The sequence below is a fragment of the Apium graveolens genome, chromosome 6, assembly GCF_009905375.1.
Source record: "Apium graveolens cultivar Ventura chromosome 6, ASM990537v1, whole genome shotgun sequence".
NCBI classification, from domain to species: domain Eukaryota; kingdom Viridiplantae; phylum Streptophyta; class Magnoliopsida; order Apiales; family Apiaceae; genus Apium; species Apium graveolens.
Genome location: NC_133652.1, coordinates 214,814,963 through 214,821,446, shown reverse-complemented (window position 1 = coordinate 214,821,446; position 6,484 = coordinate 214,814,963). Strand labels below are relative to the sequence as shown.

General features: G+C 40.4%; 1 non-coding gene across 1 annotated transcript; it reads right to left on the bottom strand.

Moving 5' to 3' along the window:
- Window positions 1–1,776: 1,776 nt before the first annotated feature.
- On the bottom strand, window positions 1,777–1,883 carry LOC141670088 (small nucleolar RNA R71). The gene has a single exon (XR_012554336.1). It is a non-coding gene; the product is annotated as a small nucleolar RNA R71 (small nucleolar RNA).
- Between the last annotated feature and the right edge of the window lie 4,601 nt (window positions 1,884–6,484).

The following is a 6,484-nucleotide window of genomic DNA, read 5'->3' as shown; positions in this document are numbered from 1 at the left end:
AGAATTCCATTCAACCCCCCTTCTGTAATTCTTGTTGCATTGTTAGGGACTAACAATTGGTATCAGAGCAAGCTCTTGAAGAACAAAGAGTTTAAAGATCACAATAAACAGCAAGATGAACAAGAAGGATGTTGGTGTCAAGATTCCTTTTCTGGACAAAGATAATTACCATCACTGAAAGGTAAAGATGCATCTTCATTTGCTTTCTCAAGATGAGGCCTATGTGGATTGCATAGAGAGAGATCCTCATGTACCAATGAGAGCTGCAACTGGAAATGAGCCATCAGTTCCAAAGTCAATGCATGAAAGGTCAGATCCTGATATTGAACAAGTTAGTAAAGACAAGAAGGCCATGAATATTCTATTCAATGGAGTTGATGGTAACATGTTTGATAACATCATAAATTGCAAGACAGCCAAAGAGGTTTGGGACACCATTCAAATAATTTATGGCACCGAACAAGTTAGAGAAAACAAGATGCAGTTACTAATTCAACAATATGAGCATTTCCACTTTGAAGAAGGTGAAACACTCACTGATATATTTAGTAGATTTCAAAAGCTACTAAATGCTCTGAAGCTTCATGGAAGAGTCTACCAAACCAAGGATTCTAACCTCAAATTTCTGAGATCCCTTCCAAAAGAATGGGAACCAATGACAGTCTCCTTGAGAAACTCACAAGAATACAAGGAGTTTACACTAGAGAGATTGTATGGCATTTTAAAGACTTGTGAGCTTGAAATAGAGCAAGATGAAAGAATGGAGAAAGGGAGAAAGAAAGGAGGGTCCATTGCACTGGTTGCTGAGTTAGAGAAAGAGAAGGAGATGAAGATAGAAGCTGTTGAGTCTACTTCAAAGGTCTGTGAAAACAAGGGCAAGGGGCTGGTAGCAGAAAATGAAGATTCTTTGAGCCAAGATGATATGGATGACATTGATGAACATCTAGCATTTCTTTCGAGAAGATTTTCCAAACTCAAGTTCAAGAAGAACTTTGGAGCAGCTAAGCCAAATAGAAACATGGTTGATAAATCAAAATTTAAATATTTCAAATATGGCTTGGCAGGGCACTTTGCCAGTGAGAGTAGAAAGTCAGATTCCAGCAAGAAGAAGTTTGAGCCTGTGGATTATAAACAGAAATATTTTGAGTTGCTCAAACAAAAGGAAAGGGCTTTCATTACACAAGAAAATGACTAGGCAGCAGATGGTCTGGATGAGGATGAGGATGTCAGCTATGTCAATCTAGCCCTAATGGCCAAGTCTGATGAAACAGAGACAAGTTCTTCAAGTAATCAGGTAATCAGCACTAACCTTGCACATTTATATAAAGCTGAGTGTAATGATAACCATACAAATTTCCTTACCATTTTTATCATCTTAGCATTGAATAATAACCATACATTGTTTCTTAAGTGCATAAATTAATTAGTTAACCAAAGCCAGTCTCTGGAGGAATGAACTAGAAAAGATTTTATTACTTACGAACGCGTATACTTTTGTGTATTATAAGCGCGTGTTTAGCGACTAACAAAACGTTACCGTTGTATTTTCCTCGGTTTGTAAATTCACCTTCTTATTTGCGCAATCGATCTGAGATCTGCGACACTTTCAAGTTCAATGATGTGACTGAAGATGCTATCAAGCTGCGAGTCTTCCCGATCTCTATGTGGGACAAAGATAAGTGCTGGTTACATTCTCTACCAGCAGGGTCTATCACCACTTGGGAAGATCTTGCTCAAAAGTTTCTCACTAAATTCTTCCCTATGGCGAAGACTGCTGCAATCAGGAATGCTCTTACTCAGTTTGCTCAACAAACTGGAGAATCTCTGTGTGAGGCTTGGGATCGATATAAGGAGATGCTATGGAAGTGCCCACACCATGGCATGCCTGATTGGATAATTATCAACTGTTTCTATAATGGTTTGGGTGCTACTTCTAGACCCATGCTCGATGTAGCATCAGGAGGAGCCTTGTGGGCTAAAAACTATGATGAAGCTTATGAACTTATTGAACTGATGGCTGCTAATGAGTACCATAATCCTTCCCAGAGACTGACTTAGGGAAAGGTGGCAGGAATTCTGGAGTTGGATGCAGCAACTGCTATAGCTGCCCAAGTTAAAGCTTTGACGATGAAGGTGGATACTTTTAGCTAATTATGGAGTTAATTAAATCGCGAGTGTCTGCGAGCTTTATACTGGTGCCCATGAGACTGATCAGTGCGCAATCTCTAATGAATCAGCTCAGTTCATAAGCAACTTTCAGCGTTCGCAGCAACCTGTGCCAGCCACTTATCATCCCAACAACTGCAATCATCCTAATTTCAGTTAGAACAACGCTCAGAATGCGATTGAATAGCCTTATCAACACTATCCAGCTAAGCAGTACAACCCCCTGGTTTTCAGCAACCGCAATATGCACCAATACAACAACTTCAGCTGCAACAAGCTAATAAAAAATCTGAATTAGAGGAGTTGAAGCTTATGTGCAAAAATCAAGTTGTTTCTATCAAGACCTTGGAAAATCAAATTGGACAAATTGCAATACCTTTCTAAATCGCCAGCCTGGTACACTACCTAGTGACACTGAAGTGCCAAGAAAGAGGGAATTTAAGGAGCAGGTAAAAGCAATCACTTTGAGGTCTGGAAAGGTTGCGAATCCCAAAAAAACTCAAGTGTTGACTGAAAAATCTGGGGTAGAGAAAGAAGCAGAACAACATGAAGTAGAAGTGGAACTAAGGAAGACTACTATTGAGCACACTCCTCCTGAGGGTAATACAGGGGAGAAACAGATCTATCCTCCACCGCCTTTTCCTAAGCGGCTGCAGAAGAAAAAGTTGGACAAGCAATTTGAGAAGTTTTTAGAGGTGTTCCAGAAACTTCATATCAACATACCTTTCGCTGAGGCTCTTGAGCAGATGCCTAGTTATGCAAAGTTTAGGAAAGGTATTCTCTCTCAGAAAGTGAAGTTAGATGATTTAGAGACTGTCGCTCTCACGGAGGAATGTAGTGTTGTGCTGCAATAGAAGTTGCCTCCGAAGCTTAAAGATCCAGGAAGTTTCACTATTCCGTGTACTATTGAAAAAATGTCTTTTGATATATGCTTATGTGACTTGGGAGCTAGCATCAATCTGATGCCTTTGTCAATATTCAAGCAGTTGGACTTGCCTGATCCAAAACCGACCTATATGACCTTGTAGTTGGTCGACTGCTCTATTACATACCTGCGAGGTATTGTGGAGGATGTCTTGATCATGGTTGATAAACTCATCTTCCCTGCTGATTTTGTAATTCTTGATTTCGAGGAGGATAAGAAGATTCCCATAATCTTGGGAAGACCTTTCTTGGCAACTAGCCGAACCTTGATAGATGTGCAGAACGGTGAGCTCACAATGCGCGTGCTAGATCAGGATATAACTTTTAATGTGTTTAATGCTATGAAATTTCCTATGGAAAATGAGGAGTGCCTAAAGGTGGAGTTGGCCGATTCTGTGGTTACTTCAGACTTGATCAATTGCTAAGGTCTGATGCCTTAAAAAAAGCCTTATTGGGAAATTCAGATAATGAAGATGACGATGGTGAAGAACAATTGTAATATTTGAATGCTTCTCCCTGGAAGAGGAAGATTAATACGCCTTTTGAATCTCTTGGAATGGAGGATTTGAACAAAGCTCCTAAACGCCTCAAACCATCTATTGAGAAAGCTCCCACTCTTGAGCTTAAGCCTTTACCTGAGCATTTGAGGTATGCGTTTTTAGGTGATGCATCTACTTTTCCTTATTTTATTGCATCTGATCTTTCAGGTAGTGACGAGGAAAAGCTTCTGAGGATTCCGAGAGAGTTCAAATCGGCAATTGGCTGGACTATAGCAGATATCAAGGGAATCGGCCCTTCTTATTGCATGCATAAAATTCTGCTAGAGGAAGGTAGCAAGCCTACGATCATGTAGTAAAGATAAGTTAATCCAATCATGAAGAAAGTAGTGAAGAAGGAAATTCTTAAGTGGCTAGATGCAAGGATCATCTATCCTATTTCTGACAATTCATGGGTAAGCCCGGTTCAATGTGTGCCAAAGAAAGGTGGAATTACTGTGGTAGCAAATGAGAAGAATGAGCTTATTCCTACACGAACAGTCACGGGGTGGAGAGTTTGCATGGATTACAGAAAGCTGAACAAAGCCACTAGGAAGGATCACTTCCCTTTGCCCTTCATTGATCAGATGCTTGACATATTGGCTGGTCATGAGTACTACTATCTTCTGGACGGCTATTCGGGATATAATCAGATTTGTATCGCTCCTGATGATCAGGAGAAAACTACCTTCACTTGTCCATTTGGTACTTTCGCCTTCAGACGAGTTTCTTTTGGTCTGTGTGGTGCACCAGCCACATTTCAGAGATGTATGATGGCCATCTTTTCTGATATGATTGGCCAGAATGTGGAGGTGTTTATGGACAACTTCTCTTTATTTGGTGATTCTTTTGATGAATGCTTGCAAAATCTTGGACACGTTCTCAAAAGGTGTGCCGATACCTGGTTCTCAATTGGGAGAAATGTCACTTTATGGTGCGACAGGGCATTATTCTGGGGCACAAGGTTTCTAGTAAGGGTCTTGAGGTGGATAAAGCCAATGTGGGGGTCATTGAGAATCTTCCTCCATCTAATTCTGTTAAGGGAATTCGCAGTTTTCTTGGTCACACGGGTTTCTATAGGCGTTTCATCAAAGACTTCTCTAAGATTTCAAAGCGATTGTGCAGTTTGCTAGAGAAAGATGTCCCTTTCAAGTTTGATGACGAGTGCCTTGTAGTTTTGGAGACATTAAAGAAGAGTTTAATCACGGCACCAATCATAACTGCACCAGATTGTAATGAACCTTTTGAGATGATGTGCGATGCAAGTGACTATGCACTTGGAGCAGTTCTTGGGCAGAGGAAGAACAATATATTTCATGTGGTCTATTATGCGAGCAAGACCCTAAATGGTGCTCAACTGAATTACACTACTACGGAGAAAGAACTTTTGGCTATTGTCTATGGTTTTGAGAAATTTCGATCTTATCTACTTGGAACTAAGGTGACAGTTTTTACTGATCACACTGCAATTCGTTATCTCTTCTCAAAGAAGGAATCGAAGCCTAGATTGATTAGATGGGTTCTTTTGCTTCAAGAATTTGAACTAAAGATCAAGGACAAAAAAGGGACTGAAAATCAAGTCGCTGATCATCTCTCGTATTTAGAGAATCCTAATGCTACTTCATTGGATAAGACATTGATAAATGAGTCTTTTCTCGACGAGCAGTTGTTTGGAGTGCAAGAAGAAGAACCGTGGTTCGCAGACATTGTGAACTACCTTGTAAGTAATATCATGCCTCCCGACTTATCTTATGCTCAAATGAAGAAGTTTCCACATGAAGTAAAGTGGTATATGTGGGATAAGCCATTTCTTTTTCGACAAGGAGCTGACCAAATCATCAGGAGATGTATTCCTTACAGCGAAACAAAGGGGATCTTGCGAGATTGCCACTCAACGGCTTATGGAGGACATTATGGTGGAGAAAAGACAGCAACTCGTATTCTTCAAGTAGGTTTCTTTTGGCCGACCTTGTTTAAAGATGCTCACCAGTTCGTTTTGAAATGTGATCGATGTCAACGTGTGGGTAATATGTCTAAGAGGGATGAGATGCCTCTTAATATGCTTCTAAAGGTTAAGGTCTTTGATGTTTGGGGAATTGACTTCATGGGGCCATTTGTCTCATCTTGTAAAAATCAGTACATCTTGTTGGCAGTTGATTATGTGTCGAAATGGGTTGAAGTTAAGGCGTTGCCAACGAACAATGTGAAAGTGGTGCTTAATTTTCTTCACAAGCAGATATTCATAAGGTTTGGAACTCCAAGAGTCATAATCAGTGATGAGGGGTCACATTTTTGCAATCGCAAGTTCACTGCTATGATGCAAAGGTATAATGTGAATCATCGCATTGCCGCGGCTTATCATCCTTAGACAAATGGTCAAGCTGAGGTGTCTAATAGAGAGATCAAGCACATCTTAGAGAAAGTGGTGTGTCCATCGAGGAAAGATTGGTCTTTAAAGCTTGATGAAGTTGTTTGGGCGTATAGAATAGTATTTAAGACTCCATTGGGAATGTCGCCATTTTAGTTGATTTATGGAAAGGGGTGTCATTTGCTTGTGGAGCTCGAGCATAAGGAATACTGGGCTTTGAAGAAATTGAATCTTGACTTGGATGCGGCTGGAAAGAAGAGGATGCTTCAATTGAATGAACTCGACGAGTTTCGACTTCAAGCTTAGGAGAACAACAAAATGTACAAGGAGAAAGTCAAGAGGTGGCATGATCGGGGTCTTATGCTCAAATCATTTGTGCCCGGGAAACAAGTTCTTTTGTTCAACTCTCGTCTTCGTCTTTTTCCTGTAAAGTTGAAGTCAAGGTGGTCAAAGCCCTTCATAATCAAAACTGTGTTCCCACATGGAGTGG